The sequence below is a fragment of the Ahaetulla prasina genome, chromosome 3 (genome assembly GCF_028640845.1).
Source record: "Ahaetulla prasina isolate Xishuangbanna chromosome 3, ASM2864084v1, whole genome shotgun sequence".
NCBI classification, from domain to species: Eukaryota; Metazoa; Chordata; class Lepidosauria; order Squamata; family Colubridae; genus Ahaetulla; species Ahaetulla prasina.
The window spans coordinates 135,918,337-135,931,047 of NC_080541.1; the positions used below are offsets into that span (position 1 = coordinate 135,918,337).

At 36.7% G+C, this 12,711-nt stretch overlaps 1 long non-coding RNA gene across 3 annotated transcripts in view; it reads right to left on the reverse strand.

The window, feature by feature from the left end:
- LOC131194597 (uncharacterized) overlaps window positions 1-12,711 on the reverse strand; it is a 131,344-nt gene that overhangs the window by 19,735 nt on the left and 98,898 nt on the right. The gene's annotated exons all lie outside the window — the stretch shown is intronic.

Below are 12,711 nucleotides of genomic sequence, written 5' to 3' on the forward strand. Positions count from 1 at the left end.
CCTTCAAGGTGGCAAATCAAAAACCTGGAAGGCCAACCAAAGTCCTATAGAAAAACTGGGCTGGTGTCCTAGCCTGAAAAAGCCTGGAGTGGTAAAATTATATTGACAGATCTTTGTCCAAGGACATACTCATCTCTGCTTATTATTCCTAAACACTTAAAGCAGTTTACTTGCTCTATCCTATGACCATTAATGCTCCATGAATGGAGCTTTGGCCTTTCGGCAAAGGCCTAATCTTGTTTTTCTGATATTTTATTTCCAGATGATTATTTTTGCAGTATCGGGCCAGTGCTTCAGAGCTCTTTTAAAATTCATTGGTGTTCTGGAAATAACTACAGCACTGTCTGCAAGGAGCAGCAGAGCTATGCTGTGTCCCATAACTTGGGGGGGGGAATGAATATTTGAATTGTTTGGGCATCTCACAATACTATTGGTATAAAAGTTCAAAAGCGGGAAGGGGGGGGAATGCATTCCTGTTTGATCTCCTTTTGAGTTTTAATCGACTAAGAGATGCATATTGTATTGACCTTACAAGTTATTTTAGTGTGCAGAACTCAGATAAGTAGAAAAGTAAACACTCAACTGATGAGGCTTCCAGTTTCTCCCATAGTTTGATCCTGGATAGAGAATCAAAGATTGCCTTAAGATCCAGGAAGGCAATATAGAATAATGCCACATTGTTGGTTGTATATTTTTCAGTCAAGTACTATAGGATCAAGCATTGATCAATAATGCCTCTACCTTCTCTGAAACTGGCCTGCTCTTCTGCTATTAGATTTTCCTGATTAGCCAGTCCTTAAATTTATCATGGGATGCTTAGCATCATTATGCTGAGCAGCTAATTGACCTGCTGCTAGCAGGATCATCTCTCTCTTTCCCTTCTTGAAGATTAGAACTATAATTGCTAGGCCCAATCCTCACGGATACATCCAGTGGTGCAAAATATAGTTAATGTCAAGGTTCCAGAAAAACCTCTTCTGCATAAAAAAACCTCAGAAGCCATTGTCTTTCAGAGTTCTTTACTAGCATGAGGAAACTGGCACACGATGAGTGAAATTTCAAAACTGAACTTCCGGATTCTTTTCCCAGTTATACAAACCCCAAGAGTCCCACCCCCCTAACCCCTTTGCTGGTCACATGGTCCCACGTTCTCCCAGTTCATTCGAATATCTTCTTGCCACTCTTCCTGCAGATGTGAACACCATCCGACCTTGACTGCTTGAAGAATGTTACCATAACCCTCAACCCCCCTTCTTCCCCTCAGGGGAAAAATGTGGCAGCGTCTGGAACCCTAAAGTCTAGTATGGTTTCCAGGCCTGAGTGTTAAAGGGTATGGCAGAATCTGAGTCCAGCCTTTGATATTATTCTTCATTAGTTTTGGGGAAATAAGGTCAGCTCCGGACCGGGGGCCTTTCCTTTCCTGAGCTGACCAACGATCAGGTACAGATACTGGGGGGCGGGGAGAGAGAGAGAGAGAAAGAGAGAGAATAGGACACATATATAAATCAATCCTGTAAGATGGAACACAGATCAATTATTCTAATTTCAGAGCAAGCATTTGCATGTTAGCAATTGCTAACTGAACTTTTTAGCAAAATGCTGTTGGAAGAATTATGATCTAAGTTTCTGTTTCTCTAACCGTGTTACCTAGAAAACTTTCCTTCCAAGGATAGCTCTGAATGGACATAACAAGCTCAGAACAAGCTTCTCTGGGTTTTACCACTGCAACACCTTCATTTATTTCAATAGAAAATGTGAATCTCTAATTTATTGTTTTCTTCCAGAAAATGAATTGAGTTCCCAAATGTGTGCAACTAAGCACCCATACTGGATGGCTGCACCTGCATTTATTAGCATATGTTCTATACTAATTAGTTCCAAAAATGAAACTAGGCTGACATATTAATCATAGTCAAATCTCAGCACTCACAGCTGGATTGGCATTTCATTGAGGATGGTAGAGGTGTGAAATTCCCCACTCCCAAAAACAGGAGACGTGAGGCAAGAACTCACAAAGAAACCCACCAAAGCAAAAGATTAACATGCACATTCCTCTCCAATCTAAGATAATTGAAGCTCTCCATGGAATGCCATCTGAATGGGGCTGAATATCAAACTCTTTTTTTTTTTTTAGTCAGAGGAAAGCACCTGTAGGGATTTATATTACTGGATATTAATAATGATGTTTCCAGTATATTTACAATGTGAACGACTGCTAACATTCCACACTGGTGTACAGAGTATACATCAGAATATAAATACATGCTAAGCGTGAAATAGAGAACAATGGGTTACTTTAAAATATTCTTTGTATTTCTTGGATGATTAGATCTCGACAAACTTTGCTAATGAAATACCATAAGTATAAAATCTGATTTTCTTGTTATTACTGTAGAAGCAAATTTTCTCATACTGACTTCATAGTTAGGTTCCAATGACTTAACAAATATCTTGGCAATCTTGTTTTCTAGACATGGGAACTGGAATCAGATTCTGGCACAGAATACATACTAAATCCCAAAAGCAATCCAAAGGAAATAATTCCATAGGAAGCCTGACAAAATACTTAGTGACAAGTAACCCTCGCCCTCCAAACTTCTGTATATAGATTCCCATACACATTCTTTCTCTTGGATGCTAACAAGAGCTGTCCTGATTTGCCTTGGAAAAATATTTTCAGTTTTTCAATTACAAAAACTGTATGTGGGAAAGAGTGTACTGGGAAAATTAAATGTTTATAGCAAATATTTTTATCACTTGACGGACAACCAAAATCAAATTGAGTATCTGTTGTCTAAGCAACAATAGAGAAGCTGTATTGAGTAAGCAAAAACAAGTGCTGGTGCTGACTGCAGCTCAGATAATAAACTCCATGAAAAATTACGACTTAAACTAAATAAAACATAGTATCATCAAATCAAGAAGGCACAACCTCTGCAATGTTCCATATGATTATGTGGTAAAAATGAAGAATATATTTCTAATAGATTAGACCTGCTGAACAAAATTTTCTGAAGAGATTCATTTTTAAAGATGGAGGAAAATAAAATTATCCTGAAATGTAAAAAAGAAAAGAAAGTAAAATGGCTGTCTATTGAATAGCTTAGGAAAAGCAGAAAGGAAGAGGAAAAGCCAACGGATAGAGAAGAAAATATGGAAATGCTGATTTCCACAAAAAAGCAGTAAGAACTAATTTCTTAACTAAGAAAACAAATTGAAGAGAATTGTGAAAGACAAGGTATTTATTTTAGGAATCCAAGTAAACAAATGAAAAAAATGGGCACAATAGAAGACAAAAAAGACAAATACCTACAGGAGAAAAAGAGAGGTTGCACAAATATATGGAAAGTTGTAAAATAATAATAAATTCCAAAATCAATTTGAGTACTGAGCTCGAAGCAGACATTCCGGAAAGTGACATTAAAGTACCCTAGTAAAAAATGATAAGATCGAGCATGCAAGAATTGATGAAATAACCACCAAACGTTTGCAAAAAGATGCAGATTCAAGTGCAACTTGCATTTTTAAATAGATGGACAAGGGACTGGAAAAGATAACTTTATATTCAAATGCAAAAAAGAACTAAAGAATGCTCATACAATTGAACAGTTACACTTACCTTACATGCTAGTAAGATAATATCCAAGATTTTGCAATGTGGACTTCAATAATAGAGGGACTGAAAACTGCTAGATGTACAAGTTACAGATGCACCTGAATTCATCTGCCTAGGATTTATGTAATGTTACGAAATAACATTGAGAACAAAATAGGGGGTAATGAAATGGCTGAAAATAGGGATTAAAATTGCTAAGAGAGACATGAAATGTCTCAGATATGTTGATAACATTTTGATGGCTGGAAATAATTTTTATGGAATCTCTTGAAGAAAAACAAGAGAACTTTGTCCCTAGGCTCATAAGTTCACAGAAGTGTGTGTTTGCTACTGACTATGAGAAATCTCTACAAGTATTAAAACGCAGAGAAATAATTTATTATTCATTACAGAAATTTATATGGCCACCCAACTCACAGTGACTCTGGGCAGCTTAAGAAATAAACCCCAAATATAAAACCAAATACCACCACCCCTGTGGTGACAACATTCAAACAAATCACTTGATGGGCTCCATATCAATCTGGGATCCCCAGGGCTACTGGCAAAACCATATCTTCAGGGCCTTTCAGAAAAGTATCAAGGTGGGGCTCAGCCTGATCTCTACAGCATGATGTTTCACAGAGACAGAGCCACCACGGAAAAAGCCTTTCATCTCGGTCCCACTAGGTGGATCTCCTTAATTGAAGGGACCCATAAGATATACTGCCTCTCTAATTTGGTGGATTGGGTAGATGTAATTGAGAAAATATGGTCCTTCACCTGACCCTGAAGGCTTTAAAAATAATAGGGCTTTAAAAATAATAACCAATACCTTAAATTGTTCCTGGAAGGCAACTGGCAACTAATGCAGCTCCCACAAGAGAGGTGACACATGTGTAAATTTAGACTTGCACAAAGCCGTGAGGGCCATGGCATTTTGAACTGAAGCTTGTGGATACTTTTCAAGGGCAGCCCCAACTAGAGCACATCATTACAGTTGGTCAAGAAAAGAGGTTACTAGGGTATGGGTGACTGTAAACATGACGTGATGGTCCAGGAAAGAGCATAACTGATACACAACCTGCAGCTGCCCAATGGCCCTCCTGGCCACAATTGTGACCCGTTGTCACAGGCTAGAATTTTTCAGTTTTAACATATGGGTGTAACTAGACCGTAAGATGCTTCTGAATTGGGGTGCTGGAGAAAATTGTTGAGAATATATTAAACTGCAAGAAGAATAAATAATGCAATATTAAAGGCAGTAAAACTAAACTGGTTACTGGAAGCAATAATAATAAAGACAAAACTTATATAAATGAGACAAATAATGTGAAACTAAGAATAATGGGACAAGAGTTTGGTCCTTGGGAAACCAAAGGCAATAAAAAGAGGTCGATAGAGACAAGGTGGTTATGTTATTACTTATGACACAAGCAAGAGTTCACAAGAACTCAAAGAAGCCATTGGACAATTCTGGCAAAATGATGAGAAGTAACTGAATGACAGAAGAAGAATCAAGAGAGCTTTACCCAAAGACATTTGCAAGATCTAGATTTTTATCACAATAATAAAAGCAGCATTGTACCAAAAGGAGTGTCCTTTTGTGCTTGTGTGTGATGTAACAACACACTACAAAACTGCGATGGCATGTTGCTGCTTTGGTCAGTAAGTTCCCTTTGATCCTTCTATTGATGCTTCTGTCTTATATTCTAAATTTCTTGAAGGAATTTACATAAGACTGGAAAAGTCTTCCCAATGTAAATATTCAGGATAACTATATTCTTAACTCAGTGCAAGGAGATGTATAGATAAGTATAATTTCATCTTTTTTTCTTTTGTGATGTATTATTTTTTATAGCAAGAATGCACACTCAAATCAGCATAACACATGCAACTCACAAGTTAAGTCTGTGATCGTTTGTTCAAGGAAATGACAAAGAAAAACTAAAGCCACTCTTCCTCCTATCTTCTCGTACCCTATAACAGATGATCAGTAATACTGCACACCGGATTAATTCAACTCATTTGTCAGGCTTCTCCTCCCTTCCCAAAGGCAATGCATTTACTCCTCTTCCTATCAGATCAAACTGAATGGCAGCATTGAGAGAGTTCTCAATATATACTTCAAATCTAGCAACCACATTATTGCTTTGGAAAAGGAATTATTGCTAAATCTGATGAAATGTCAAAGGATCAGCAAATATCTATCAGATTTTCGGCTTGTGCTCTCCTGATATAGAAATTCTACATGGAGAGGGAGGGCAGAGTGAATTTTTCACAAATCCAACTCCTGCTTTTTTTATTTTATTTTATTTATTTCTTATTTATTTACTTCGTCAAACATGTACGAGATAACAGGAATAAGTATAAACATGGATATTAATACAAGAAATGGGAATGAATAAATGGAGACAGTAGGACAGGGATGGAAGGCACGCTGGTGCGTTTATGCACTACCCTTACAGACCTCTTAGGAATGGGGTGAGGTCAAGAGTAGACAGTTTAAGGTTAAAGTTATGGGGTGTTGAGGATGTAACAACAGAGTCAGGTAGTGCATTCCAGGCATTGACCACTCTGTTGCTGAAGTCATATTTTCTGCAATCAAGTTTAGAGTTGTTTACCTTAAGTTTGTATCTATTGTGTGCTCGTATATTACTGTGGTTGAAGCTGAAGTAGTCACTGACAGGTAGTACGTTGTAGCGGATAATTTTTTGTACACTTAGGTTAGACCGTAGGTGGCGTAGTTCTAGGTTTTTCAATCCCAAAATTTCGAGCCTGGTGACACAAGGTATTCTGTTGTGAGCAGAGGAATGTAGCACTCTTCTTATGAAGTATCTCTGGACTCGCTGAATTGTGTTAATGTCCGATATAAAGTGTGGATTCCAGGCAGATGAGCTGTATTCGAGAATTGGTCTGGCTAAGGTTTTATATGCCCTAGTTTGCAGTAAAATTTTACCGGAGAAGAAGCTTTGCAAGATTAGGTTTAGAACTCTTAATGCCTTTTTGGCAATGCTGTTACAGTGAGTTCTGGTGCTTAGATTGTTTGAGATGAATACTCCAAGGTCCTTGACAGGGTTGTCTATGAGATCATATCCGCCCAGCTTATATTTGGTGTTCTGATTTTTTTTGTCAATGTGTAAGATGGAGCATTTGTTGGTTGAGATTTGGAGTTGCCAATTGTTTGACCATTCTGATACATAGTCAAGGTCGCTTTGTAGGGCAGCAGCATTGTCGGTAGTGTTGAATACTTTTACGTCGTCAGCAAAGAGGACACAGTTGCTTATAATATGATCACAAATGTCATTTATGTAAAATATAAAGAGTGTGGGTCTTAAACATTGCCTTGGGGAACACCGCTGTTAACTGGTGCAGGATTTGATAGGGCGCTTCCTATTTCGACTACTTGTTGTCTGTTTGATAGGAATGCAGCTATCCACTTATGCAGGGATCCGGAAATGCCATAAGAGTTTAGTTTTAACAGTAGTTTGTTGTGTGCCACTGAATCAAAGGCTTTGCAGAAATCTATGTAAATTGCGTCTATTGCTTTACCCTGGTTGAGTTGTGTTGTTCATATGTTTTTGCAGTGTAGGAGTTTCAAATTACAGTTTATTATAAAGTGAATTTTAATTGCAAATTAAAATTTTGTATAAAGTGACCTTATAAACAATTATTTTAGAATCAATAGAGGAAAGTGGTTTAATTTTAACATGCTAGGAAAGGTGCCATTGCAAAAACAAATAAAATAACATAAAATATTACACAAGTATTGCCAGTCTAAACATTTATCAAGATTTCATAAATTCCATATTGGTCACTATTGTATCAGTGGGTGGGTGGAGTAGGTTTATATATTTATTTAATCATCCTCAGTTTTTATATATTGGTTTTAGGTATTTATACCTGCATTTCAAAACCAAAAAATCCTTATTTGATATCAATTTTAAGGAAACAGTATTTTATTACAAAATGGTGCACTTTCCCACTGTATTTACTATGTTTTTATTCATATAAACCACTTTTGCACAATAGCACTATCCTTTCCTGGAATTTTGGAAGAGAAAGAGGCACTACCTGTGGTTTTTAATGTTGTTACAGAAAGAGTTGTGCTCTTATATTATGATGAGAAAACATGTATAAATTTTGTACATTTTCCTATCCAAGTTAATTAGGCAGTTTTCTGGCCTATTTGTTTTATTCCTTTTTAAAAGGTTTGTATTTTTTTTAAAAAAATGAAAAAGTGCATCTGTTGTTCATGTTTTCTGACATAACTGAGCTTTTCTCTGACTGTATGTGTATTTTACACATAAATCTACCAATTATATATATATATATTTTTAAAAATGCAAACTTTCTTAGTATTCATTATTACATAACTTTCTTCAATGCAGATTTTAAAACATAAATTGCCCTAGTGTGAACCAGCTTTTAAAGTAATTATTTCTGGCTTCTTTAAAAAAATTTTTTTTAAATACTTCCCCATTAAAAGTTCTTAAATCCAACTTTTAGAAATATACATTATTTTCTGCATGTGCATTTTGACAAATATTTTTATATGGAAGTTTGATAAGAAAAAGGGGAATACTAACAAAATTTGGTTAACACTGCTTTCTATGTCACAGTGGTATTTGTTTGATGGGACTGGACAAATAAACTCCTGTAAAATCCATGGAGAATTCACAACCTGATCCCACATCCAACTCTGAAAAGTGGGCTCACTAATAGTAACCCTAGCAAACATTTACGTAACCATTCTGGTAAGTCTGAAGTTATGCGTGTTTAGCTCAGAGTTTTTAGTACTGTTATTTACAAAAACTGAACTGCAGCCAGTGTAACAAGTGGCTTTTCACTGGAAAATATCACAATCATTACAAATAAATGATGCTTTTATCACTTCAAAGATGATGACTATCTGTAATTGTCTACTATAAAATATATTGACATTCATTATAAATACATTATTAGAATGAACTTTAGGAAAGAGGAGCTTTAATACTGTTATAAGTGAAAAATACATCTTTTTTAAACATACTTTTGGAAAGGACAAATGTATGTGTCCCTACTTAATTTGCATCCTTGGACATTTAAGCGCTATCTTATCAGGAGAAGTCAGCAGAATTTACAGCATGTATAGACGCCTTCATCTCTGAATGTTCTTCTAGGAACTTTCTGGAGTTCAAAAACCACATCATTTTCTCAGGGTCTTCTCATAGTTCCAGTTAGAATTCTTCCTCCCCACACCCTGAATCATATACACACGTTTTTCACTGGAAACACTGATTGGTGGATTGGATTTCTGCTTTTTCAAGACAATAAAAAGGTGGTATATGGTGGATGTTAAGTTTTATTTTGGCTTTTTCTGGGCACTACTATAAATAAGCTTCATTTTTAATTTCTTGCACACAAGAAATAGATTTATTGTTCCTTATTTACCCACTGTTATTCCATTCTTATATCTTTTAAGTAAAGAGTGAGTATCAACCCGAAAGCGAATCTGGCTGAGGCCATTTTTGAGGCTTCAGGGTTGCCACAAGGCAGAAGAAGAGACAGGGAGAGGGGAAAGTAGATAGCTGGGGTTTGTAGTCAAAACAAAAAGTTTTCCTGTGGGAACCAAGGACATTCCAACAAGTGCTAGGGAGAGGAAGAGTGGAGTAACCAAGTAACTGGCCAGCACTTCTATTGGACAATGTGACTGATGATTTGAGGGAAGGGGGAACTTTCACTTTTTAATTAGCCCAACAAATTATTCTTCTAATACTGGCACTAATACTACAACTAAACTTTCAGTAGAAAATTAGTTAACTTTTAAAATAAAAGTTGAATGATTTGGTTTTTTAAAAAAATAAATTGTCTTCCAGCAGACTGAATCTTTTTGTCAGAATTACAATACTGCAAATATGAAACAGCAATATAATTAGTATGATTATGGAAAATCTTGGCAGGGTGATGCGTTCATAGCAACCTATAGCAATTTTTTTTCTATTTCTATGCATGCTAAGCCAACATTGGGGAGCCCCTTGCAATGTTTTCTCAAGTCTTAAGCAGAATGGGCTATAATATTTCAAGCACTAGATCTGGAAGACTTTGCACAATCTTAGTAACTAGATGTTTGCAGTAAGGGCAAGAGAGCAAAAATTAGCGATTAGGCAAACGAAGTAAAAGTATACAATGCCTTCCCCCCACTATTATTAATCATTGGTGACTGGCACTGTGCCACATTATTTCATAGCATTTGTTCCTCTACGACATGGCAAACCACTAGTAAATCCAAAATGCATTTTTAAATCCAACAGCTTTAAAACAGGAATAGGTTATCAGAGATACGACAGATTTGGATTTTAACTGCAGCATCCTCAAATAACTATAGCCATTCTCTGGGTTATGGATGCACTGGTGTATAACTAGAAGTCACATGCATTGAATTTGGACTGGCTTGTGCATCTTCGTTTTCTGAATATATCCTTCAATCACTTGAGAAATAAGAGCTCCTGAAATAAAGATCACCAGTCAAAACTCCCCTTCTCAGACACTTTTTGAGGTAATTTGTGATAAGCAGTATTTTCAAGTGCAAGAGAATGCTGAAGTTTGGAGGGAAGGGCACAAGAGACTTAAATTTCATGGCAGGAAGTAGTAGAGGATATATTTTAATTCTTCAAAGCAAAAAAAGGGGATAAAAGAGTTTTTGCATCTGCTTCAAGTACAATATTTAAGCAATATTTTCCCCACTTCGAATTCTTCAAAGGGAATGATGCCGATGACCTCAGGAATATTGGTAGGGAGAAAAGGAAGAAGAAGATAGAATATGACTAGACCAAAGTAACCCCATGGAATTCTATGATTAAAGTTGTGTCTCATCGATCTTAGGCATATATCCCCATTATTTCTCTATTTCTCTCTGTCTCTGTATGTGTGTGTGTGTCTATCTTCTTCCATTAATACATCTTACGTATATTAATGTGACATGTGTCTTACATGTCTACCCTTGCCCTCAGATATTTTGATAAAATACTACTAAATATTCTGGTTTAACCCAGTTCCAGAAAAAGGGCATTATGAGAATTTCACTTCGGAAAATTTCACTTCGGAAAAATATAGTATGGAGTTAAGGCACAATCCCAATCAATAACCCTTTCCTATTAAACACAATTCTCAAAGGTCACTGGGGTATTTTCACACAAACTTTCTAAAATAAGGAATATTCTAAAATTAGAGGATTTTTTTTCCCTTAGAAAACAAGTAAAGTCAGTGGTACAAAAGACGTTGTTGCCAAAAAAAAGGTCCAACATATAAGAATGCTCTACAGGGACTTCCGATGGCTCCGTAGGCATTGAAGATGATCCTTCGGGATTGCTAGCCCCGTGATCGAATTAAAGCCGCCTAGGCAGCAAAAAATCAGCTGTCAGGCGGCTTCTCCTGAGGGAAAACCTTTCCCTCAGGAGAAGAGGGAAAGGCGAGCAGTCGGGTGAAGGTAGAGCTCCCCGAAAGCCCCAGGAGCAATTCTAGGGGCTTGAAAGGTGAGAGCTCCCTGGAAAGCCCGACAGAGCTCCGGATCCGGACGCTTCTGCTTTTAAGCAGAACAAAACGCCACGACTACCTCTGCAATCAACATGAAACTTCAATCTGACTTCAAAGCAGACAGAGCAAAGACAAGAGTGCTGGCAATTACAAGTACTAAACCTTAACTCTGCGTTTATATTGTTCCCTGTTGAAACAATTTAAGAAGAAAAGAGCAAAGGAAATGGCGCCTGTGCTTTAAGAGGGTGTGAAAGCAAAAGTGAAGAAAGTTTTTTATTAATGTTGTTAGTGCCCTTAGCGCTGTTTTAAGGCTGTTGGAAAGCTGTTTTCTATATCTATGCGAAGAGACTTAAAAGTGAAAAGTGAAAGGATTATAGAATCTAAAGATTTAAGGAGAATTGGATTTATTGAATTTATTGCTGCAAGGTATAAACTTAAAGCAAGAAATGGCCCCTAAGCAAATTAAACCTCGTGTTCTCAAAAGCGCTGGAGGTTTGCCAGCTCAAACACACAAGCCACAACTTCTGGCTGATCCACAAGTACTGAATTTGGAAGTTTTACAAGAATCTTTGAAGGAATTTTTAAAGGAATCCTTAAAGAAAGCTCTAGAGTTGCAAACTGTTGGTATGGAGGGAAAATTTAGGCAAATTGTAGAAGATATTTTGAAAATTAAAGGTGTTGCTGAAGCTTGAAACAAGGATATAAGAGAAGACATGGTGTTAGCATTTCAAAGTTTGGCAAAAAATATGATTCAGCTGGATGAAAGGATGGAAGAAATTAATCTAATTTGAATTTGGAAAATAAAATGGAGGAGATACAGACTAAGCTGGAGAAGGCAGACGAAGAAGTTGTCTTATTACAATATAGATTGATGGAATTTGCCTTGAGAGCGAGAGGATTGAAGGAAAATAATCGAGAGAACTTAAAAGAGATCCTTTAGAGGCTTTTGCACAGTTGATTGGAGAGCAACCAGCAGATCTTGTAATTTAAATTGATAAAATTTATCGAGTTAACGCCTGGGTTGCCAGACAGAGACAGTTGCCAAGAGATGTTGTGATTTCTTTCACAACTTGGAGGATCAGAAATGAAATTTTACAAGAATCCTATAAAAATAAAATCCAAATAGAAGGACAAGAGGTATTAGTGTTGAAAGAAATTCCTCCTAAGATGTTAAGAAACAGAAAGGAGTTTGCCTTTTTGGTGGATGAACTTAAAAACTGACAGATACAGTTTAGATGGGATATTCCAGCTGGACTAATAGTGACTTATACAGGAAAAAGATATTGTCTTAACAGAATCTGGAAGGCAAGAGATTTTTATAACGATGCATTAAAGGCTGGGAATCTACCATCGCCAGAAGCCAGGCGGAGAAGAGAAGGGGAGATGGCAAGAAAGTGGCAGAAGGAAGGAAAGCAGTCACAAGTTCAAGTAGGGGTTGTAATTATTGAAGAAGATTCACTGCAACTTCTAGATACTTTCCAAAGCCAAGAACCACTGGAAAAAACAGGAGATGTAAAGGAGCAAAAATGACTCGAGCAGCCATTAAACGTAAAGAACAAGAAGTAAAGATGCAACAATCACAAGTGATAATTTGAGAAATT